General features: G+C 36.6%; 1 long non-coding RNA gene across 4 annotated transcripts in view; it reads right to left on the reverse strand.

The window, feature by feature from the left end:
- Positions 1–255: 255 nt before the first annotated feature.
- LOC140613930 (uncharacterized) overlaps positions 256–25698 on the reverse strand; it is a 38177-nt gene continuing 12734 nt past the window's right edge. For 2 of the 4 annotated variants that reach the window (XR_012014848.1, XR_012014856.1), the window contains exons 2-4: positions 18919–19186; positions 14539–14731; positions 256–4774 (exon numbers count right to left, since the gene is read on the reverse strand). This is a non-coding gene — a long non-coding RNA (uncharacterized lncRNA). Of the gene's footprint in view, positions 4775–12117; positions 14452–14538; positions 14732–18918; positions 19187–25698 lie in introns of those variants that run through there. The other 2 variants (XR_012014849.1, XR_012014855.1) reach the window with 2 other exon arrangements.

Below are 25698 nucleotides of genomic sequence, written 5' to 3' on the forward strand. Positions count from 1 at the left end.
CTTTGGTTTATATAGCTCACAGCATTAAGTTAAAATAGTATAATACATGTTATACAGAGAGAAATGTAATTGTGGCCTAAAAGAACATTTTTGAGTCAGTTTCACATTAAACATTGAATAGAAAAGTTGACTTATCTTAAAATAAAGCAAGACACTATATCACTCTGCTACAAGCAAATGTTTCGTTTGTAAATAAGGATGAACTGACAGTGCTTGAAAGTGTAGTTCATCAAAATCACAACAAGAAACCAAATATTATGAATGTGTAAAATTCCATGTTTATTTAATATCCATTACATAGCCGGTTCATTGAAACCAGACTTTGTAAAGACAAATAACATTTCTGATGAACATAAACAATATCATATAGTTGAAATTCATCCTGTATTTTCACATGAATAAAGATGTCATTATGCAGGAGTTTCGACAATAAAGACCTTGCTGTGAATTGGCGTGGCATCTCTCAATGCTTCAAAGCAGCACCAGCCTCCATCAGCTCAAGAGGAGACATTAGTGACTGTGCGTCAGTGAGCTCTGTGATCGGCAGGTCCACACTCAAGTGTCATAGAACCTTTCCCCAATGTGTGAGTTGGTGTCCAGCGTGGTCTGTGTCATGGGTACCTTCTCAAAGGACACATCCAAAGCTCGGGATGGGTATTCCTAGGACCAAAACAAACAACAACAGAAACAAACAAACAAAAAACAAAGCAGAAAACCTGGCAATATACAGATAATGTAAAAAGGCTCACTCTGGTCAAGGAGAAGTGTCAGTATTAATAATATGAATGATTATTATCTTTATAGTTGTTTATACTTATTGAAGTTCAGTGTGTGCCAAGTACTTTGTTAAGCACTTAACATTCACTGTTGTATAAAATGGCCACAAGAATCCTTTACAATAAACACTTTAGTTATCCGTGTTTTATAAATAGGGAAGCTAAGCTTGGCAGAAGTCAAGAACCTTTAATACAGTTTCACAGTAAATAGTAGAACCACAATGCCCTCTGTGGCACCATACATGGCTCGGGGAAGACCAGTAGCTTCCAGTGGTCAGCATTGTAGAGGAGCTGATAGCTTTACCTCAAAGCCATTCGTAGTAGCCCTTCTCTGCCTTGCTTTTCTCTATTCTGGAGGCTAGAAAACTAAAATTCCTAACATTTGAAAAAGACTTCTTTGTGTCTGATACTACTTTTTTCTTCCAATTTTACATTCCAAGCCACAACAGAGTTCTTTCTCCCAGGAGTAACCGTGTGATAGATTCTGACTGAAGATGTAAGTTAATGAACTGAGATGAAGTTGCTAGCTGGGTTCCCCTGAATGTCTTCTTAAAAGAGACAGATTCAGTTGCACAGCAGATCTCTAGCTAAGAGGATAGACCTCCTGTTAAGTGTTCTACACTCACACACAGAGCGAGCAAAACAATTTCTGATTCCTTCACCTCTTCGCCCTTCTTCTTTACCTATTCCAGATTATCCATCCTCACATTGGCTGATACATAAAAGAAAAAAAAAGCATCCTTCTTGTGAGCCATGTGAATTTGTTACTTGTGGCTGATTATATTGATTACCTAAAACTGCTTTATAAAGATTTGAGACTTATTGGAGGCTGAGAGCAATAATCACTAATATTTGTTAAACAAAAGGATAAATGATTGAACTGTGTATCTTAATTGAGCTTGTCCTGTGCCACATTTCTACAATTAAATTCATGTTGGGTGAATTTCCTTTTATTTGAACACTCAACACTAGCACATCTGAAGTGGCTATCAGTTCTTTTTGTAAATTAAAAAATAGGATAAGCCCTCTGGGCTATGTGCACAGAAAAAATAGCTATAGCCCTGATCAGAGGGTTCCAAAGTCTAGAATTGAACTCACTATCAGGCCCAACAGAAAAGGAAAGGAGAAAACCAAGGAGAGAAAAGGAGGCATTTTTTGAAGAAGGTGAAATACTCAGATTTCTTAAAATCTGTTAAATAGGACAAAACCCACATTCAAACCCCAGTCTTCCCATTAATGATTTGAATACCATTTCCAACATTTACTGGATGTATGATATTAAGTAAGATTGCTTCACTTCTCTGAGATTCACAGTTGTTTTCAAATAAAAAGTCAACATTTTACAGCCTTTCTCATAGGCTTGTTTTTAGGATTAGCTGAAACAAGGAACTTAAATTGCTTGGTACTGTGTCTGACACATAGAATACAGTTAACAGATTTTAATTCTCCCACTACCCAGGTCCCTGTCACCCATCCCCTTTGACAGAAAGATGACTTCACAGATTTTTGCCTAATTTCTGAAAGTATTTTTTTCTTAATCCACAGCCCAGTCATCATACAAAGACTACATTTGGTTGAACATAGATATTAGTGAAAGAAATTCCTCCAGCTAGGATGTGAGCTTCCTGAAGGCACTAACCGTGTCTTATCAATGTTCATATTCTTTAATAATTTGAATTTCTAAAGAATTTCCAGTTATCTAAAGAGAAAATAATTTTTGAGCCCCCCCCCATGTTACTTTGTAATGATTCATTAATCCAAATGACTTTTCTTTGTCAAGGTGTAATCTTGTCAGAATTTACTGCCCATTAAGCACACTGCTTGAGAACCTATAAAGTAACTGTGAACAAAGGAAAACCCATATTGTCAATAATAATATAAAGGAATGAAAAACCAAAAAAATCCTATATTGGATATCCTATATGATTGTTTACTGTGAACTATTCCCTATGCTAGGCTCCATTGGACATTATCTCTAATCCTCTCTACAACTATGCAAAATGCCATTAGCCCCATATTATGAAAGGAAAACCAAGGATCAAAGACTTGACTGGCACTAACTAGTAAGTGAATTCAGAGTGCCTTAACCACAGCTTGACTTCAGATCTCTCACATTCCAATGCTTGAGCTCTTTGCACTCTGCCTACTGTATCCAGAAGATATGCAGATTAATGAATTTCTGGGAAAAAAACTCCAAAAACTTCAAGCATCTAGTTTGGTAGAAAACAAGGCTTTGGGACCTTAATTATTTGGATCTGTAATATCAAAATTATTTGTCACTAATAAAAACCAATAATGTCCAATATTGCTATTGTAACACACAAAGGTCTTATTTAATCTTCACAACAGTTTTGTGAGGTAGATATTATTACCTCCTAATATGAATAGATGTTGAAATTCAGAGAGAGCAATGGCTTTTCCAGAAAACAGATATTGAAACCACACCCTGACCCCATCTCCTAGTCCAGGATTCTTTCCACAATACCACCACATTCTGCCCACCATACTACTTTGCCTGAATTTCAGTGAAAAAAGGGACCAAAGAAGGTATGGTGACATGGAATAAACACCATCTTTGGCCCTGTTGCCTTCTATTATCTAAGATGCTTTCTGCTGAACAAGGCTTTTATGTTTTATTTTTTTCTTCCACCAGGGTGTCTTCTGAGAAGGCATTCTGATACAGTATGGATTCAATAGAGCAAGTCTTCCCACTGAGCGTGGCTAGGCAAATATTAAAGTGATTTTCTGAAGGTCTTTAGTTCAGGCTTGGTTTTTGGTATGTCCCTTTCCTTCTCCTTAGCATCTGTTTTCAAATGAACAGTGAGGCATCACTTTCAGGGCTAGTAGAATAGCTCTGGGATATTTAACAGGTGCTGGAACTCATGTCTAGGACACCAGGTCCAAAGATAGATGGTTCCCTCTTCTTCTAACCTATGACTTTAAGCAGTAAGAGCAGACCAGTATCTTTAAACTAGTATATTGTACCATAAAACCATTCTTTCCTATTTTGATTTAGAGGTGCTGGTGAGGAATCAACTAGGATTGTTACTACTGAGAACTAGCAGAGCAGTAACCATCATTCACTCTCATGACACATGGTGTGTCTCTTGTGCTTACAGAAGCAGGACAGCTGGATATAAGCAACAGGTGAGGTAGGATAAGCATATATTCCTTTAAAAAATCTTTTTGAATTTGAGAAAGGTGGAATTAGGGTGAGCAACAGAAAGTAGCTGACAGCTAGGAGTAGCTCTGAACAGAGAAGACAGATAATGACCCAAGTTTGGACTAAATTAGAATGATCAGAAAGAAAGCCCAAATGAGCCAATAGCTAAACACTGGAAGGAAGAAGACTCAAAAGCAAACATCGACCTTGAGGACCCTGGACAGTCGTGACCCTCAGAGAGCTCTGCATTCAGGTATTCTTCATTAACCTTTTGATGATCTTTTAGTGTTAAAAACATGGTCTTAAGGTATTATTAAGGAATGATGCCTGAATCAGGAAGATTCAATTACATTTATAGATAATATTCTAGTTCCTGGAGTGGGCCAAAGATGTAAAGGCATCCTTCACAAACTAGCACTTGCAACGTCTTCTTTCTGTGTCATTTTATTCCTTCTTGAACCCCTCTTTACTATCGTGATATGCCATAGAAGCAAAAGTAAACACTTCTGTTTCACTCTTCTAACACTTGCTTATTGATTTAATTTTCACAACTAACCTCTGAGATAGAATCTATTATTATCCCATTTTACAGATGAGGAAACTACAAGTTCCTCAGGCAAGTTCCCAAAGGTCTGGCAAGTTCCCAAAGTCATGCAGGTAGTTAGTGAAACCAGGCCATCTTCTTCCAGTCCTTGCTCTTAACAGCTATGCAATAATGCCTTGCTGCATTACATATTTAATGCAGTTAAAATATTTTACAGTCTTCCAAGAATAAAATTTCAGTACAAACAGAGCTATAGGTAGTTTCCAAGTATGTAGTGGGTCCATAACTCACCTGAAAAATAAAATTGTTTTTATTAAGAAACTATGATTTAATTCCTAATCTCCTTAGTATGCAATGATACTTTTAGAAATAAAATATATTGTTTTACTTACATGATGATAATAATTCTTATAGAAATATGAAAATTTGGGCAGCCCAGGTGGCTCAGCAGTTTAGTGCCACCTTCAGCCCCAGGTGATCCTGGAGACCCAGGATTGAGTCCCCACATTGGGCTCCTGGCATGGAGCCTGCTTCTCTCTCTGCCTGTGTCTCTGTCTCTGTCTCTGTCTCTCTCTCTCTCTCTCATAAATAAATAAAATCTTTAAAAAAATAAAAAAATATGAAAATTTCATGAAGTACCTAAAAATTGTAATATTTTAAATGGCTCTGTTCAAAAAGCTAAGCTGAAACTAATAGGGTATGTTTAGTTTACAAATAATAAAAGACTCCTATATTCCTACCATCATTTCTGGGCACTGTAAACATTTTATTAATGAAAATGCTAGTTCAGTTGGTGGCATTTCAAACAAGGAAGCAGAGGCTGTACTTTGGAGATGAACGTATACATAATTGGAAAAGGTGATGATGAACTAAACCATATTTACACAAGCATTTGAAATAATGGCTCATGAGTCTTGTAGAATATTTTTCCCCTTTTAAAACAACCATACACTGTACCAAATTGGTTCATTTCTTGGCATCTCACTCATGCTACAAATCTTCCTGCTGGATAGGAAATCTAGTCCATATCACCACCATTTTTCAAATTAAGCTTTATCTCTCTTGCTGGGTACATGGATGATGTAAAGTCTAAGGTTTTTCAATTTGTTTCATAATTTTTTGAAATCAGAATTCAACCAGTGGGAATCAGAATGACAAACTACTAAACTTTATGTCATGGTAGGAGAGGATGTGCATGGGAATGTGTATGCGTGGGTGTGCAGGTGCATGTGAATGCACACATGCCTGTGTGTCTGGTTTATTATTGCAGTGATGACAAAAATTGGGGAATAGAGACTGGTAAATATGCTCTCTCCGGAGAAAAAATGCAAATTTAAAATGAGGTGGACTTTCTCTCTACTACATATTTATTTACCAAAGTCATAGAAAACCCAAACTCATTTCAGGTTTCTTGAAAAGTAAACCAAAAATGATTAAACATCTCTGATAAAAGTATGCCTCTATGGCTGGAATGCTAAATATCACAGATGAAAAAAAAGCAACTTCCTACACTTTCAAAAAAAAAAAAAAACCCAAAAACCTATTCTGACCAAAAATCCTTTCCAGGCAATCTAGTGAGAAAGTGTGAATATATTAACCTGAAGCTTTTTCTGAAGTTTTCCTGAAAGTTGCACACCAAAAGTTTCCATCTCTTGCGTTTTTAGAGTCATGGATTTTCCAGATATATATACCTAGACATACACTGTCCAAGAAGACACCAGCATAAAGCACAATGGACTTATGGCTTTTAAAATGTGATGCAAGAACTCCTCAAATCCCATGAAAATTCTACATGTAGTTTATGGATGGTCTTTGTATTATGTAAGGTTAATTCAGTGCATATCAGTGACAATGCCCACTTTCTCTGTGCTGGCATAATTTACTTACGATATATAGCAAATCAGATATCCGCTCATTATTGCCTCATCAAAGAGAGCACTAAATCAGAGTGCCTGGTGGCTCAGTTGGTTAGGTGTCTCACTTCAGCTGAGGTCATGATCTCAGGGTCCTGGGATGGAGGCCTGGGTAGAGCTCCCACTCAGTGGGAAGTCTGCTTCTTCCTCTCCCTCAGCCCCTCTCCCTGCTTATACTCTCTCAAACAAATAAATAAAGTCTTTTTCAAAAAACACTAATTCTGATGAATTACTTCATGTGTATGGTTATAGTAGGAGTAGTAGGGCATGGATTCTTTAGGTTTATCAGAGTGGTGTTAAGGATTAAAGTATTTTTCTAGTCATGTATTTAGACGCCCATTTTTATAGCATCTTGAGATTTCCAGATTATTCAAGATGTGATGGTTTGCTGATCCTGAATCCAATGAGAAAAAAAGTTCATACTTTCTAAAGGAAATACGTTTCAAATGACTGTAGGTTTCCCATGGGAATTATTTCTCTTTTGAGTTTTAACCATTCCCATTGCTATAGTACCTCCCAAAAGTAAGCATGATTCATAGTCTTCACACTGCCTTTTGGCACATTAACATATTATTCAAATCTCACAATGGCAGCACCTGAAGGACAGGAATTCTGGCCTTTTTTTCTCTCTTTCTTTTTTGTATCCCTAGCACCCAAGAATGTGCTCTATAGAGTCAGTTTGAATAAATGCATGGAGATACCTAAAGTAGATGATTTGCTGTTCAGTTATATTTGATTATCTAACTGTAAAATTACTATCATAAGGAAAGTAAAAAAAAATAATCCTCATGCCTTTTTAAAAGATTTTATTTATTTATTCATGAGAGACACGCAGAGAGAGAGGCAGAGACATAGGCAGAGGGAGGAACAGGCTCCTCACTGGGAGCTCGATGTGGGACTGGATCCTGGATCCTGGGATCACGCCCTGAGCCAGAGGCAGACACTTAACAGCTGAGGCCCGCCTCCCCCCCCCCTCCCCCAGGCATCCCAATCCTCATGCTTTTAAAGAATGTACAACAACCTCATGCCATGCCAAAATGTCTCCTGATGCAAAGAATCCTTCCATGACAGCCTTACTACCTTGAATAATCATTTGTGAAAAAACACTGGTCTCCACTTTCATATCACCTCCCTGCCTCACATATATGATTCTATATGAATTTTAAAACCTCTTGATTCCAAAATTTAGACCCATTAACCTTAGATTTCACTAACCGAGTCCATGTGGTTTTATAATGGCATCTATTCTAGGGTACTCCACATCTTACAACATGCTCTTTCATGAGGACCTGTGTTTTGGAGAAAGTGACCAGTCGGTTACCATGCAGGCCTCCTTATGTCAACTCACTTCTCTATTGGCACCTTTCTGGCCCACCAGAGTTTGTGGGGGAGGGATACTGTGAAAAGACTATTTAAGTCTGCTCATGGAAGGAATTTAAATGATGCATTGGATTAAAGTGATATCGCTATCTCAACAAATTAGACTTGTTAAAAGACTGGAGGAGAGAAAACATTTTTGATGAACTTTGACTTCAAATTTTGAGTTTTTGAGTTATTTACCTCCTGAACTTAAAATCTCCAATGTTCCTATTTCTGCGCTTCTGAAGAATTGTTCCCTCTTTGTGGAATGTTTTTCCTGCCTCCTCTAGCACAGCAACTCAGTCTTCTTTAAGGAGGGATGAAAGAAAGAAAACTTTCTCCTTGGGCCTTACTTGGAGAGGCCACATCTTTGTCCTTTCAAAGTGGGCAAAAAAATCAAACACATTATTATTCAGGCTATTTTAATTCTCATGAGAATTCTCTCATTAATTCAGGCTATTTTAACTCTCCTGGGCTATTTTATTATAATTATCTGCTTGTACTACTAATAAAGAAGGGAAAAACATATACAAGGTGAAGGCATCTGTCGTGACAAAAACAAATTCTAATGATTCCAAGGTCTTCAGTCTTTCCTTGATGATTATATATCTGAGGTTGTCAACATTAGATCAGGTTTTTAAGCTCCTGGTCATTTCCTCAAGCAAATATGATGAAACCAAAGGATCAAATAACGTTTTCAATTTATAATGTCTCACTACAAATTTTTGATTTTTTTATGAATGAATTATTAAAGCTGCAAATGATAGTGGCTTCCTTTGAAAAAGAATTATTTAAAGCTCTCTTTAAGTGCTTAAAAGATAATAAAGAATAAGAAAATTCTTCTGTGATTGGTTAAAGGACAATTGGTATGTATGCTATTGATGAGGATGGAAAAAATCTGCCAGGTGACTTCAATTCAGCTGAATCACGTGACTTGTATTTGCTGAGCAGAAGAACCAAGAAGTAGGCCAGCTAAGAAGGATTGGCATGAAAGATTGGAGGCCCCTGGGTCAGAAACCCTGCAAGCAAGGATAAGTGATTTTTTTTTTAACTGAAAAGAATCAATACGCTATACAGCTGACCAAGGTGGCTTCTCTGTCATCTAGGGTATGTCCTTTAGTCTCCCTGAGACTCAGTGCCCTCGTTTGTAAATGGGGCCTTGTAACATCCTTCATAAATGATGAGGACAAGCAGACCTGGGATATTGGGAAAGCTGAGAGAGATAACGCCGCTGGGAATTGCACTGTAGAAGAAACATTTAAATGGGAGGCTGAGTGTTGGAGCAGATTCCAGTTACGACCCAGCTATGGGATGACTTGGTGTTCGTAAGTAAATAGCTCTGGGTGTCCGATTCCTCACTGATGAAGTGGGGAGATTTTCAGGATGTATGAAACAATTGAAACTTATAAGAGCAAAGTCATAAAAATCATTTGCAGTCACATACACTAAACTGACTCAAACTGGTGTGAACTGCTAAAGAGGTATTGTGGAATCTTTACTCAGTGTTGCTTCTAGTCTACCCTCCTCCCCCTTTTCAGGGGAGATTGCAGGAGAGAAATTTGTAAAGATTGGGTACCTGAGATGAGTCCTGAATGGTGTGGCACCATGTCACCTGTGGCAGTCTCATGAGTGAGGCGAGGGGCTGTAATGATGAGTTCCAGATTTTTGTGAGAATGGTTCACTAGTGATCTCCAATTCAAATGGCTAACATTTTTGCTCTGCTCAGGGACTCTGCATCAGAAATGAGTCTAAAATCTTGGGAGAAAATCAAAGAGGGTGTAGCAGCATCTTCCTTCTCTGGTGAGTTATGCCCAGCAACTTCCCATACACCGATACTGTGCTGTGCATGCAATGGGGGGATGGGGGTGGGATTGGGGGTGGGGGTGGGGTATGCACCTTGGAAATCCCCAGAGACTGGAAGTTCTCTAAAGGCTCTTCAGCTGGGCTCTCAGAATCAAGAACAACAATGTTAGACCCAGAGAGTGGAAATCCGCAATATGGGAGAGTATTAGTTACTTGGAAAATGTAGTGTATTTCTTTTTCCCTCATTCACAACCTGAATGTTATTTAGGCATTAAGAGAATCAGTCTAGGGGCACCTGGATGGCTCAGATCCTGGGATCCAGCCCCACATCAGCAGGGAGTCTGCTTCTCTCTCTCCCTCTGCCCCTCCCCCTGCTCATGTTCTCTCGTGGCATCTGTCTCAAATGAATAAACAAAACCTTGAAAATAAAATTAATTTAAAAAAGAGAATCAGTCTAATTATTTCCTATTTCAGCCCTTGGACTTTGTATTTCATTAATAGATATTAGTTATTTCTTTAGACAACCCAATTACATAGATGCTTATTAGTCCCAATATTTAAGTAAAGGAAACTGAGGCAGTGCAAAGTTAAGGAATTAGTTCTCATCTGGCTAGAATTCTTAAATATATTAAATGCCTTTCTTTGTTTCATCTCTTTCCATATACAGCATAGATTTCAACACCCAATTGATTAATTAACTAGCCTGATCCTGCTACCCACCAACTCTTCTACTTCTCTGGTGGGGGGTAGGCTTCAGTTCAAGTGCACAAGATGGTAAGAGGAAAGTTTTTATTTATTTATTTTTAGAAGTCAGTAGTTCAGTGATCATTCTTCTGTCATTCTCAAATTTTGTTCCCTGTGCTCTAGAATGTCTGCTCAGCTGGAGTGGCTAGAACCTTAGGAGGCCATGAGTTGTCAGTAAAAGTAGCTCGTCCGTCCCTCTCAGACCTCACCAAAATACTTTGTCAAGAATCTTTGGATTTCACAAAAACTTCTAGATTTCTTTTCTCAAATTGTAAGTTTAATTATATTTTTAAGAGTTACAAGACACATAATTTCCCTTAATTTAAACCTTTTTCTAGTAGCATTTAGGTTTATATTTCAATGAAAGCCTGTACATGTTAAATATATATATATATATATATATATATATATATATCTTAGAAAATTAGTCTTGTTAGTTTTCCAAGTATTCAGGACTTGTAAATTTAAAATAAAACAAAACATTTTGATTTGCTTAGGCAAACTAGCCTTAAAAGAGAAAAAACACTAGTTTAGTTTTTAATTTAAATTTAAAAAGTTTTATACTGGGGATTTTTTTCCACTTTTCTAACTCATGCCTGATGAATCCTTAAAAAAAAAAAAAAAGAGTTTCTTTATTTATTTGACAGAGAGCACAAGCAGGAGAGTAGCAGAGGGAGAGGGAGAAGCAAATTCCCCCACTGAGCAGGGAGCTTGATTCCCAGCCCAATGCCAGGACCTTGGGATCATGACCTGAGCTAAAGGCAGATGCTTAACCAACTGAACCATCCAGGCGCCCCTCATGTCTCTCAAATATACTTTAATTTTCCTAATAATAGGATTTCTTCTAAATAATCTTATCAAATCACTTCTGCCCTTTATTGTTTTCCAAGCTCAAACTTAAAGTATATTATTCACAAAGCAATGAGGGGAAAGGCCATTTTAAAGAAAATGATTCAAATTAGTAATATTTTGGAAATGAAATAAAGGGGAGGCATCTACTTGGTGAATGGCTTGTGCATTGCTGTCTTGATTGGGATTTCCTGCCCTCTTGAAGCTTTGAATCTCCCACCTGCTCAGTGAGTCAGTCTCCAGCTCCCCAGCAGCTCTGTGATCTTCACTGTATCAGTGCCTACAGCCTTTATGTAACGTTTGCATTGCTATATTCACTGCACTAATGTTTACTTAATTTTTGTCCTTAATTAGCTTAAAAATTTTAACTAAATGTATCTTAAAAGGAAGTTTTGTGTCCTTGCCATAAATAGATGGCCAAAATTAATTTAATGGAAACCATACAGTGTTATTAAATTCTAGCTCCACAGAGCTGTCTGCTGAAGACTGAGCCTGAGGCTTACTTTCTATTTCTTAAAAAGCAAGAGAAAAGTGTTAGAGAGTTCTTTGTCAGCACCAGCCTGTGACTTTCTTCCTGATATAATTAGAAGTCTCAAAAAACCTGAAATGATGCAAATCTTCTTATTGTGTTATTCGATATCCATATGCCTCCTAAAATTATCTTGTACACACCAAAGGTGCATACATGTCCCTCAACCTGGGAAACACGGGGTTGAATGTTGTCCAAGACCCCTGCCAGCTGTAACACTTTATTATACTGCAAACCAGTCATTTCAGTTTACAGATACACAAAAGACCCAGAGGTCCATTTCTCTTCTGGTGCTTCAAAAAGCTGAGACACAAACATCTTGTAGGAAGAACTGACTCTTTTCTCTACTCTATAACTCTGGCTAAATTATTCAGACATGAAAATGTAATGAGGAAGTGGGAATAAGAGCAGGAATTAGGATTCAACTGGCCAATCTGATTTGTTTCAAAAGACCTTTATTTAAAAGTCAAATCGAAAAGTGTCATTGAATCAGTTGAAACTTTTTTTTTGGTAGAGCTGAAAGTCAAATTCTGGGATCAGTTTGACACAGTAGCTGTATTTTGATAAGAGAATTGATGCAGTTTTGGTAATATTGCCAAACTTAATTATCTTTAACTAGTTCTAATTGCCCAGTGATCATTTGCATGATGAAAATAAATGTTTTTAAAACTGAAATTAATAGCAATTTCTGTTTATAATTCTTTTTTTTTTGTTTTTTTGTGAGAGGCTTGTACAGTTAGAGTAAAACCTTAGTTCAAGAACTTTCTTTTCTCCTTTGTAGGGTGCTGCTAGAGTTACTTACACAAATGACCAAAGCACAGAATCATTTTGTTATCCAGCACTAAGTAAAATGAATAATTAAAACTGACTCACATAGAAAGTGGCAATGGAAATTAGTGGGAAAATTCATTGTTAGTTTTTGACTTCTACTGCCAGCATAAAACACCATAATGGTAATTGAGATATCATTATTTTTCAATAATCCATTTTACTTGGCAGAAACACCATGGAGCTCTATCCTTCTGCCTGGAACCTAGAGGTAGTACTTTTTATAAGATTAAAGTTGGTGCTAGTCATTTCAGACATTCACTGCTGAGTGAGAGATAGGTGGCTCATCCTCACCAAAGGTAGCCTCAAAAAATCTCCATAGCACCTGCCGCTGTGACATAGAATTTCCAGTTAGTGCAAGCTGCTGCTGCTCCTTTATGCCTTACCTACTTAATTCCTACTTCAGTTTGCTTAGAAAACAACACGGAAAACAAAAGACCAGGCTCACAAGTTGCAATTCAGTGGTGGCTTGGAGACCAGTGACCTGGGAACTAGAAGACCTGAGTTCCAGGTCAGCTCCACCACTAACTGTGTCACATTGAGCAGCTCTGATTTTCAATGTCCCCTTCTCTAAGAGAAAGAGTGAGAAGAGATCTATATAGCCATTTCTTGCCTGCACTTCCTATGATTCTATCTACTTCCTATAGTGCTACAATGATATCTAGCATTAAAAATAATGTTCAATTATCTGAGACTTTAAAGAACAATCCAGCCTGGCATAAGATTTTAAAGAGAATAGCCAGCATAAACTCTGATCAACAAGTCATGCACTTCATTAAGCAATTAATAATAGACCCACAATTAGACAGATACTGTGCTTCTGATTTGCTGGTTGACTCATTGACTATGCTATATATTGACCTTCAGAATACTAGAGAATAATAGATAGGGGCCTAACCATTAAGTAGTTGATCTTCAAACATACCTGCATTAATTTTTTATCTATTGCATTTCATTTTAATTGTAGTGTGGTTAAAATTCCAATGAGATAGGGCAGCCCTGGTGGCTCAGCGGTTTAGCGCCGCCTGCAGCCCAGGGCCTAATCCTGGGAACCTGGGATTGAGTCCCATGTCGGGCTCCCTGCATGGAGCCTGCTTCTCCCTCTGCCTGTGTCTCTGCCCCTCTCTCACTCTCTCCTCTCTGTGTATTCTCATGAATGAATAAATAAAATCTTTAAAAAAATTCCAATGAGATAAATATTTTCCTTTATGTGAGAACCCCAGAGAACAGTAGCTTTGAAACATTTATCATAAAATGACCACAGACTATTACCTAACAATTATGCATAAAAATGTCCATGAGTGATTAGATTAATATAGGCCTTCATGTAAAGCCAATGATCTACATTGAGCTTCACAGGAAGAGCCTGTTTCCACAGACCACAGAATATTACCAAGCTAGACAGCTAGCTGAGAAAATGCACTCAAAATATTACTCAAAGTCTACTTTTCTACATCAGCTCCATCCTACGGACTAAAGCTAAAAACCAAAGACGACATTTTTCCAAATACTTGTCAGAACCAAGGGAATTATGCTTATTTATTTTAAATTTGAGCCAAAATGTGACAATCCCACAATTTTTAACTCTGGTATTCATCTCTTTTCCATGAACAGTGGTCTGACCTCAAGACAAGTAGCAGGGAGTAGTAATTTCAGTCAGCTGACATCTATCTGTTAAAATGCAGCATTTCTAGATAGATAAGTGGTAAGCTTTGGTAGGTGTCTGGCTCAACTTGTTATTAATGTTACTCCAGAGAAGGGATCTTCAGTTTAGTAGACTTCCCTTCTTCTGATCCTTTATTCAGCAAACTCTTGTGTTGGGCACATAGTCATTTTCTCATGTGCATTACCTATCACACTGTATTTTTCCAATGGAATCCAATGTAAAACATGTAGTGACTGAAACTTGAACTGTATTCTGGAGGCCATGTGTCAACCCACTCCTACAAAGAGAAAAGAAATGGAAATCTAAAGCTGGAAACCTTGAGACGGTGTTCTATGCTCTGCTCTCACTTTCCTGAATTACGTACCTTTCTGCACTTGATTTTCTGCAGTAAGAGGAGGCAGCAGGGCAAAGAGGAAGAACACTGCCTCTGTGGCCACATTTGCTTTTGCATCCTCGCTTCCCCACTTACTAGATGTGGAACTTGGCAAGTTTTTAAAATCTCTTTAAGCCTAAGTTTCTTCTCTAAGTTGGAAATAAGAATATCCTCCTCGAAGTTGCTGCAGGGATAAAATGAGATAATGTGAGTAAAGCTCTTAGTACCGAGTCTGCAAATGATAAGCACTCTGAAATGTGTAGCTTCCATTTAATCTTGTCATTAGCAGAGCATAGAGATGACAGATGAACTAAGACTTATTAAGTCCCTAGAACTCCTTGGGCAAAGAGAGGCTCTAGAAATTACCCTCCCCATGTTTTCTCACTACCCTCACCTCACCCAAAGTTCTTTATAAATTTGAGAGCTAATTCTCTGGCTTCTGTACCATCGTTCCCTTTATCTCCTCTTTCTAATTCCTCATGATTAATTTTAGAAATACCACTGCATATCAGCAAAGCCATCAACAGAGAAAAACAGTAAAAATTCAAATCATTACGTAAAAGTTATTTATTAGTAGATATTTCTTTGTGGTGAAAGTAATGATGATTTTTATCCTCTTGACTCAGGCTTTATATTTTCCAAACTTCTGCATTGACATAAATGACTTTTATAAGAACAACAACAAAATACATGTAAAATGTGTATGTGCATTACTGTATTTGTGTGTGTGTGTGTGTGTGTAGCTGGAGGAAGTCACTTATTAAGCTCAGTGAAGATGTGGTTGCAGGAGATTGTCTGAAATAACTGGAGCATGCGTGAGTACTAAAAGAAAATTATTTTAGCAAAAAGCTTAAGACTTAGAAGACATTGGCTTAAATCTTAGTATAATGATCTCATAGCTGTATCACCTTGGTCATTTATCCTTTCTAAGCCTTATCTCTCTCATTCATTAACTGAGGTAGTAATATCATTCTCCAGCAACTTCTTGAAGGTTGAGCTTGCATGTGAAAAAAGTATGCCATATGGCATAGAGTTAGAGTTTAGATGTATTAGTTGACTTAAAACCTAAAGAGTACCTAAATGCTTTTTTATTTTTTTTAAGATTTTATTTATTTGTCAGAGACAGAGCACAAGCAGAAGGAGAAGCAGACTTCCCACTGAGCAGGGAGCCTAATGTGGGGCTCCATTCCAGGATCCCAGGATCATGACTTGAGCCCAAGGTAGACTCTCAACTAACTGAGCCACCCAGGTGCCCCTAAACACTTTTTTTTTTAAAGAATTAACTAAAAAACTTAGACAAAAACTCTTGCATGAATTAAAATTACTTAAAATTATTCAGTTCATTTGGATATTTCCCCAATACCTTAAGTATAACGTAGTAAAAAATAAATTTAATATTTTTCCTCATAGTACCTTCCCAAAGTAGCTCCTTTTCTTAGATTCATTAGTGCCATAGATAAAAGGACATGTGCCATAGTTCCCCAAGCTAATAACATCTATTCATTCCAACTTCTGATTTTGCAATATTCAGTGTCTTCCTTATTCCAATTGAGGTTTCCTCTGAACTATTGGTTTGATTCCATTCTTTCTCTCCTCAAGGGCTTCTCCACGGCAGCACTATTGACATTTTGGGATGGGTTGTTCTGTTAGGAGGGTCTGTTTTGCGCACTGTAGGATGTTCAACAGTATCTCTGACCTCTATTTTATGACAACCACAAATGTCCCCAGACATTACCAAATATCCTCTGGGAGGCAAAAATCTTGCCCAGTTGAGAACCACTGCTCTGCTTTGCACACGTCCCACAAGAGCGCTCTGGAGTCACAGCATAGGTGTGTATGTAACACTAATAATGGTTATAGCAACTTTTAAAAACATTTACCCCGAATTTAGTGCTTGAAGCTAAGATTGAAATGAATTTCCATGTAACTTCCACAGACTTACACAGGAGAGTGCAAAATATGTTGCATTCGTATCTCTGATATTTCTCTGAATAAACAGTACTTTGCATTTGCCTTGTCTGAAGGTGTTATGCATTATCAAGTGAAACAGTCTCCCTTATCGCTGATTCTCACTCTGACAGTAACCACTTAAAACAAAAAAGTCATTTGTTTATTTTGTTGTTACTTGCATTCAATATGTATTTTTATGTATCTTCTTGCTTATTTACATTAGAACACATATTCATTGCAGTGTAGAAGGAAAATGTAATATGTATCTGATCCTGTCTGCAATCCATACAAACATACTCACCAGTGTGTTCATTAAATGTCACATAATCAAGTATTATATATTTTTACAATAGCATAAATTCTTAGTAGATTATTATATAGATGTTTCAGAGTGCTTTAATGATGTTTAGGGGAACTGGTTTGGGCTTTGGCTTGTACTAAGAATGCATTGTTATTTTTCCCATTTAAAATAATGAAATATTTGCTCTTGCTACAAAAAAATTTTGCTTTCCCACATGTTTTCCGAAGTGGTTGATTCAGATATCTAGCAATGCCTGCAGTTATATTACTTGAGCATTTACTATGTTAGACTTTATGCTAAACATTTTATGCACATTGTCTCTTTAAAATAAAGACCTCAGGGATGCCTGGGTGGCTCAGTGGTTGAGCATCTGCCTTCAGCTCCCGTGTGTGATCTGGGATCCGGGATTGAGTCCCACATCCAGCTCCTTGCAGGGACCCTGCTTCTCCCTCTGCCCGTGTCTCTGCCTCTTTCTGTGTGTGCCTCTCATGAATAAATAAATAAAATCTTAAAAAAAAAAAAAACACCTCAGCAGAGATACCTGAAAGAATAAAGAATAGATGAGAAAGGTAAAAAATACTTCATCTTAAATTTTTTAGAAAAAAATGTAAGAAATTCTGGTTCTTAATCCTGAGATTTAATAAAAAAAAAAAAAATACTGTTCTCATTGTAAGGCTAGGGCAATTCCATTCCCTCACTTTCTATTTACTCTTCCAGGTTTCTGTTCCATCATTTCATTAAAACTCTACTAGCCATATTTATCAACAGCCTTTTGTGGTAAACCCAGTGGGTCCTGGTGCTATGTGACTTCTTGTCCTTGTCCTATGTGATTTGTCCTATGTGACTTCTTGACTCCTTTTTTTAAAAAGCACTGTTGACCATTTAGTTTCTTAAAATACTCTATTCCCAAATGTGTATCACAAAGCTAGATTTCTTGCCTGATGTGCAGACCCAATATTTAACTGTACACTGGGCATCACAACTTAGACGTCTTACAGACACACCTATGATTCAATTATGCAAAACTGAATTCATCACATCTCCTTCAACCAAAATCTGCTTTTCCTCCTGTGTCTCCCATTTTAATAAATGGCTTCATGATTACCTCTATTTCTTGAGCCAGAATTAAGGCATGATCCATGGCTTTTCCCTCTCCTTTATCTCTGTGAACCAATCAGTCATCAAATCCTGTTGATTCTATCTCTTCAGTAGCTCTTAAGCCCCATCATATTTCCTCCCTATTGCTATCATCTTAGTTCTGAATTTTACAGTCTTTTGACTATCTTATGCAGTTATTTCCTAATTGGCCGCCCAGGTGGTCAACTAAGTATTAACATAAACTGCTGGGAGCCCCTGGGTGGCTTAGTCTGTTAAGCAGCTGCCTTCAGATCAGGTCATGATCTCAGGGTCCTGCATTTGAGCCCCTTGTCAGGCTCCTTGCTCAGGCTGGAGTCTGCATCTCCCTCTTCCTCTGCCCTTCCTCTCCCCATTTGTGCACTCTCCCTCTTGCTTTCTCTCTCAAATAAATAGTGAAATCTTAAAAAATAATTTTAATAAAAATTATTTAATAATTTTAATAAACTGCTTATTTTTCTCAGTTGACCAAATACGTGTGCTAACATAGATAAAAGCGAACACCTGACATAGCTGTCAGTGCATAATATGGTACTATACGGAAAGACTGGGGAAAAGGCAGCGAGAGTACTGGTAAAGAGTTTCAGATGGGTCATGGTGGGCTCCTCAATTTGATTATCAGGAGTCATGCAGGAAATGCCAAAGCCTGAGGTAAAAACAAGAACCAAAGATCAGTGACTTTTTAAACCAATCAAGCTAACTGACAGAAACTGGGAAGTAGCAGCGGTGAGTTTTGGCGGATTCTGCAGACTATCCCATTTCTTATCCAGGCCATTTTTAATGGACCAGGTGCATACTTGCTGGTTCGTGTAAATGACATATGAAAAGATGTCATGGAGCACCTTTCTTGAGATACATGGTCTCAAGTTCTTTCCCTATACGCAGGAGTTATGCAGCTAGCACCTTCCATGGTGGCTAAAAGTAAGAGATTATTGGATTGAACCATAAATCAGTCATCAGTAGGAAGGAATAACTGAGTTACTTACCTGGGGAAAAGGTAAAATTTAGGTATAGTTGTATATCTTTTGTATCTCCTCTAATTCAGTTTTTGTTTTAAGATCTCTTAAAGCAAAGAACTTTGCCATTATCTCATGTCTCACTCTCTGTGTCTGCTTGTTATTTCTGCTTAGGTTACATCAGGCATCCCCACAGTATAATTTTGCTTACTTTCAAATAGGATTCTGTATAATTTATTCTTGTCATTATTTTAGAAAAAGTGTTGACATGTTGGTTGTAGGATAGGACAGTAAACACCTGTAAAAATAATTAGTTACAGATAAATAATGTGGTTAGCAAAGGATGTCATTTTAGGTAAAGTAAATGCATGAAACTTGGATGTTCTAGAATGCTCTTATAACTTTCCTTAGGCATACATTGAAATAATGTTTTGTTTCCCAGTCAGCATCTTGCAAATAATTCTTAGGTGTGGGTTAAAAAACTACTTTCTCTTGATTTTGTATTTTGCAGAAATTTTAGTGAAAGTAGATGAAAGTAGATGAATATTTATGTCTAAATATTATAGTTCTATATAAGTAAAATTTTGAGATGATCACATTCCTTGGATAGTTGATGAATAAAAGTAATGTATACAGTAGAATTTGAATATTACATTGATTTTTTAAATCTTAAGTAATTTAACCCAGTGCAGGCAAGATAAACACAAAGATTTATATTTATTACTTCATTTTGAAGTGCTAAATAGTTTTATTTCTTTGTTCTATCTATAGTCCCTAAGTGATTTTCTGTGTTCCACTGTCCTCAGTGGTAACTCTGAATTCTATCTTTCAAAAGATGAAGAGTTATGGAACAGATTATATGAAATGCTGTATAGTTAAGATTAATTAATAATGATTATAATAGACATTAATTAATAAATCCATTCTAATTGTAATTACTTATAATAGTGAATTATAAAATGATTATATGTTAATGGATCGATGAGAGGAAAAGGAAGGTCTTTAAGTTTGCAGGAGAGAATGTGGTAAGAGAGGATAGGGTTTGTTAATGATATCATCGCTTGTCCATAGACATTTTTCACATATTCACTAAGAAAAGATTTTTTTTTTCTGCTGCGATTTCCTATATCCAAATGGTTCAGTGCTGACAAACTCTTTCAATATTTCCTCCAGATTACAGGGAAAACATCCCAAGGAGCAGTTTTTTAGCTCTACCTCATGATCTGACTTTCTGTGAACTAAAAAAAAGGTTTGCACAAGCAAGGTATTTGTGTCAGGATCTAAAAATTGGAGGTCCCAAATTGATCAATATGTACCTGGCTGATAATACTAATACCATATCCATTTCTAATGTTCTATTGTTTCCAGTAAACAATACTCATATTTTTAATCATTCTTTTATAGTTTGCAATGTGATTTCACATACATTACCACATTGAGCCCTAAAGAAAATCCAATGGAATGAGTAAGGTGGGTTTTTTCCAATGTATACAGATAAAAAAAAACATAGATATCTAGAATGTGGCCATAAAGTATCATGGCCACTTTAAACCTCCCTTCAGGTATGGGATACAGGAGGAATGGAAGTTGACAGTCTTCTAGAGCAAAGAAAGCAGCTTTTTCACTTATCTCTATACCAAGAGACTCTTTGGGTTATTCTAGCAAGACTCCCCAGTTCCAGAAACCTAAGTACTGGGTTTCCCCTCTGTGTATCAGCTTCTAGACAGCTTGTTTTGGACCCTTCCCAAAAGTCTGAAGGGGAAGAATGTGTACTCATCTCACTAGATTATTTGGAACATCGGATATCAGGCAGGAAGTAGGCAGTAGTGGGACCTCTTAAAAACCTTTTTTTAAGAAAAAATTATTATTTTTTTGTTTTTTAAATTATTTTTTTCTTGAGATCCTTTTGAATTTCTTTCTCACCAAACAGGTCCTGGTTAAAGCTAAAATCCAGTACTAAAAGTAACAAAAGAAAACAATCTCACAGACACTGTATCTGAAGAGCTCTTTTAATGCCTAAACACAGTCAAGAAATCGTGCGGGGACTTGCCTAAAGCAATTGCGTTTTCAAGGTTAAGACAAAGTCTTGGTCACTGACCCACATTAACAATAGCAGAAAAAAAATCAGTGGCTAAGTAATGAAGTGACAGGAAAAGAAGGTAAGAGCAGAGGAAAGAAGACATGAAAAAGAAAACTAGGAGACATGAACAAAGTACAAAGTTGAACTTCTGGGTTTTTTTCCATTTTGAAAAAATATCTAGAAAAATATTTAACCACTATTGTACACAGGTTTAAAATTCAGGAATTAGCTACATGCTAACATAAGTTATACGTTTAAATCCAAGATCAATGGCACATTTTTCATTTTGTAAATCTTAATGTGGAAATCTAACTATGAGATGTGAGGATTGACCCTGGCAAAAAGATGGACATTTTTAAAAACTAAAATATATTTAAGTCCTTAAACAGAAATGTTTTCTTTAACTTTTTTTTTAACATTACAGCTCTAAAATCAGAATAATACGTCATAATGGGAACAAGATGGAAAAATGTTTCCATTTCAGGTAATGTAAAACATACATTTCTGCACTCAGAAACCCATTCTACTTGCTGAAGAGATTTCAGTTTCAATTTCATTGATATATGTTTGATAAACCCAAAGTTTTAAGCATGTCCATTTAATAAAATGTCAATTTGCACATATATTTATTTGATTCCAGTTCCCCACCCCCATGTTTTTTGACTTTCAGTTTATCCCTGAGGTTCTTAAAAATTATGTAGGGCTCTTTTTCCTCTGTGCCTGAGATGGGCACTGATCTAACTCAAGTTACACATCTAAAATTTTAGTTGTAAGTAAGCAAGCACATTTGCTTTGATAAAAATAGAACAATAAAAATAATAACCTGCGGTTATTTCAGTCCTTTGTTCTACACAAAGCACTTTGATAGGTAACTCAAAACAGTTGTCCTCCATTCCAGAATAGAGTTGCAGTATGGTGATTTTGCCCCTTATTGCAGATTTTAGCACATTTTTGCTGAATTGAATTGAAATTGGTCAGCTCACATAGGATACTGAGCTGAGACAAATATCTTCTGGTAATTTCTGTTGTTTTGCTAATAGTATCCCCAGTTCAGCTCCCCACTCCATTTTTATCATACACATGGTAGTAAAGAAAGAGAAGAGAAAATCTTTGGAAAAGTGGTGGCAAAACACACAATTGTAAAATTGAAAAGCTTTCTAGATGGATCCGATTTGCTCTAGAAGAAAGTATGTTTCAGTTTACCTCAAACACTTGCCTGGTAGTAGTCTGACATTAGTTCGATACCTCCTAAATCACGCAGCTTGTAGCACTGCTGGAGGTAGAATCTAGAACTTGTGATGCTCACCTCATTCAGAATTGTATTGAATTTTAGCAGAAGAATGTGGGAAATGGTTTTGAATTAAACCAGGGATCATAAACATCAGGGAGGGGATGAAGAGGGCCATCTCAATCTCCAAATTCTTTGTGGTCAACTATATGTGTTCCCAATTACCTGGATAATCCTGATACCTATTGTCTGAATTTTTTGTTATTGTTAATGGCAAGCATCCATTCTGGTTGGTTGCTATATCCATTCTAATCACACCATTTATCTTTATCAACTTTATTGAGGTAAAGCTGACATGTAACCAACTGCTCATATTTAATTGTATATTTTTAAAGTTTTTTCATATATGTATATGTGAAATATATATTTCTATATATAGATATATCTATCTGTGAAACCATCATCACAGTCAAGACAATGGATATATCCATCACCCACAAATGTTTCTTCCTACCTCTTTGGGATTCCTGCCTCCTGATCATTCCTTCAGATAACTACTGGTCTGCTTTATGTCACTATGCATTAATTTGAATTTCCTAGATTGTTACATAAAGAATTTGTACCCTTTTCTTTGTCTAGCTTCTTGCAGCATATTTACATTGCAATTCTTCCATATATGCAAAATGTATCAAAGGTTCGTTTTTTATATTGTTGAGTAGTATTCCATTGTTTTAATATACTACAGTTTGTTTATCCATTCACCTGTTGAAGGACTATTGTCTAAATGTTTAGGGTTATGAGGGCCTTGAAGGGTTGGGCTTTAGATGGATGTGCAATTATGATTGCATTCTGCTTACTTTTCTAAGACTAGTTAGCAGTCCATCATAATGCAACTCATATAAAAAACACTTCTGTGGCAAAACGTCAGCATCTTGGGATTGGTAAACTATTACACTTTTTTTTCCCTTTAATTTAGGCTAGGTCTGTACATTAAAACAACTGGTCATCTCAGTCAGTCAACCCTGAGTAATCAATTTAGGAAGCATAGCTGATCTGAAAGCCTTGAGATTACATATAGCTTTCCACTGAGTTTCACTGACTTTTCTTACTTTCTCTTTTGCTTTTGTTTCCTTGAGGAAATTATCTAAAACATAAGCATCGTTAACTCTTAAAAGTGAGAATTAATTACACCTTATAACTAAGTCAAGAATAGAAGATATATTTCATTAGGGGGAAAAACTTCTATTTTTATTTTATGATTTTAAGAGGTATTTTTAAAACTAAGAATAAGATTTCCTTTTGAAATTTGAAAAATCTGTTGATGTTAATCTTTTAATTGGTTGAAGGGCACAGAACCAAGATGGGGGCAGATTTCTAATTTCATTGATTGGCACGATAGGAAAATGCTCGTATTTCGCAGGTATACCATTATTAATGGCCAATCCTGTAGTCCTTTTTCTTGCAGAACTCCCACTGGGAGTACCACATGAGAAAGAAATGTAGGATGAGACCCGATTATTATAATTCACAAGACTAATTATGACTTTGAGTTTTCCTGGATAAGCTAATTCTTTCTGTACCCTGGGATCAGTAAGCACGAAAGTAGTCTCACAAGGATTTCACTGCATTTAACATTACATATATTTATAAATAAACCCAAAGACCTCAAATAGCCCTTCAATTCTCAGCTGTGTCCTTTGTGTTGTGTTTTTTGAATGATAAAAAATAAATAGATAAGTAAAACAATGCCACAGGTGTAGTTTCACTAAAAAATAAAAATAAAATATTAAGCTGCACATCAATCATGCATTTTTTGGCATTGACTCACTTGTTTTAAATAGACTGTTTATTTTTATTGGCATCACTGGTGAATAAAACTAAACAGGGACATGGGAAAGCAAGGATTAAAGAGAACTTGAAAGAAAGGAGAACCTCAGACAAATAAGAGTTGGAAGGAAAAGAGAGAAAGCGAAGTGCTGTTGTAAGATAAAAGAAGACTGGCAGGAGGGGCTCTGCTTAATTTTCATTTGTATTTGTGGAGAGCTTTGTGAGTGACATAAAATGATTAGATATTCTTGAATGATTTGAAATCTGGTCTTGATTTTTTGGTGTGACAAATCTCACAAACACTGATTCCAGACTTTTCTATGATGCCACTATCAACAAATCCTTCCAACAGCCTTTTTTATTCAGTCACCCATTGTACATTTATCTGAGAGGGAGTTTCTTTGTGTACTGAGTAATTTCCATGTTGTGAGGTTTCTTGTCTTCAGTTACCTCCAGTTTTATGCTTTAGTCTGAAAACTCACATAGCATTCAAAAAGGAAAACCCAAAGCAATATAGACTTTTGTGCCTTTTACAAAGAATTAGAGCTGTGTGCCCCTACCAATATAGCAATATATTATATAAGGTCAATACTCCTTTTCACATGCCTCTAATACAGATGCATTTTATGAGGTAGAACAGCAAACACTGAATCACTCTAGTAGAGATACACAAAACAAGTAATTATCGCTAGTTGCAGAAAAATAATTATGCGGTTGTGTGATGAAAACCAGTTTTTAACTGGGAGGAGAAATTCCACCAAAAAAAGCATGTGGAAAAGCTAAATGTTGTGCTCTGGAAAATGAGCCATTCTGTAAAACTTCCTAATACAGCTGGATCATCCAGACGAGGTACCATACTTTTTTTTTTTTTTTTAATAATAGTACACTGCATACTGGGTGTAATGTAGGATGCTCGTGTACAAGGCACACATAATTACTGCTATTTTCTGTTGGCTTTTCTGTGAAAGTGACCATTTTCTCTATTATCAATTCATCTAATATTTTAGTAAGAATACCCTTTATTGTTGCTTACTGCTAACCAGGTAGTCCTTGATTATGATTCAATAGACACCTAGGATCCCTAGCAGTTCTTATTTGGAGTCGGCTATTTACTATCATAAATTTTACTGCATGTTCTCTGTGTCCAAGATATATAAAATAGCATTTAGTATCCCAAAAAAAAAAAAAAAAAGAAAAGAAAAGAAAAAGCTAATGGGGCTTTATTTGTAATGCAGCATATTTTTCTTTACATTATACAGGCCACCAATGAAATGTGTCCATTTCTACAGAAGGTATTTATCTCAAATATCTACAGTGAGTTCCCTCTGCTCTGACATATACCTCGCCCCCATTGAAGCCAGGAGGATTTTGTTTCCTTACAGTTAAGCATGGCTGTTCTGGGCTCTTTAACTAAATCCACTACCATGAATGAACTTAGAGCAGAAACAGCAAGTACAGCTACATTTAGGCTTATATCAGCATTTCCGTTTAACACATTTTAAAACTACATTTAAGTAATGTGGAGGTTATGACATGAAGTGACAAAACCAAGCGTGTGAGCTGGATGAAACTATCTTTAGCCAGGCTTCCTGGGCCAATGTAGTGAAGTATATGGGCTAAAGAAGAGGCTCGGCTTTGCCTCTGAATTTTCAGGAGTGTGAAGGCTCTTTTTAAA

Source organism: Canis lupus, chromosome 2, assembly GCF_048164855.1.
Source record: "Canis lupus baileyi chromosome 2, mCanLup2.hap1, whole genome shotgun sequence".
NCBI lineage: Eukaryota > Metazoa > Chordata > Mammalia > Carnivora > Canidae > Canis > Canis lupus.